Below are 540 nucleotides of genomic sequence, written 5' to 3'. Positions count from 1 at the left end.
CTCTTTCACAGTGGTAGTGTTTACCCTATATTACTGTAATAATCTATCTGTAGGTCTGTTTAATAATGATCAAACTACATTAGGTCATGGAACATAGTTTATTTTTTTAATTCAATTATGGTGCTTCTAATCAGGAATGAATAAATGCATGTGGACTGTATGTCCACAAGTAATTAAGAGGGTAAGACTAAATATTTGGGGATGGGAAGAAGCATGGATTCATTACTACTTGCTCAAATATGATCTGCTTTTTGGTGGAAATAAGGAGAATAAAGACAAAAAAGCCCTGCTTTCAATATTTACATGTAAATTGATGGAAGCCATTTCTTAGAGAGGAAAGATTTCCTAAACTGTAGAGACATGTAAATTACTTGTAAAAATTAAGAATTTGGGAGAAAGTAAATTCCTAGTTTACAGAGATGACTTTAAGAATCAAAACTTGTCACATTCTCAGGGATCTTATTGATTGATGGATTGGAGAGGTTTTTATTATAGGGCGCATATGCTCACCAGAAGGACAGAGAGACAGAAAGCAAGAAA

Source organism: Tupaia chinensis, unplaced genomic scaffold (assembly GCF_000334495.1).
Source record: "Tupaia chinensis unplaced genomic scaffold, TupChi_1.0 Scaffold139952_1, whole genome shotgun sequence".
NCBI classification, from domain to species: domain Eukaryota; kingdom Metazoa; phylum Chordata; class Mammalia; order Scandentia; family Tupaiidae; genus Tupaia; species Tupaia belangeri.
This window is presented reverse-complemented; position numbering follows the sequence as displayed.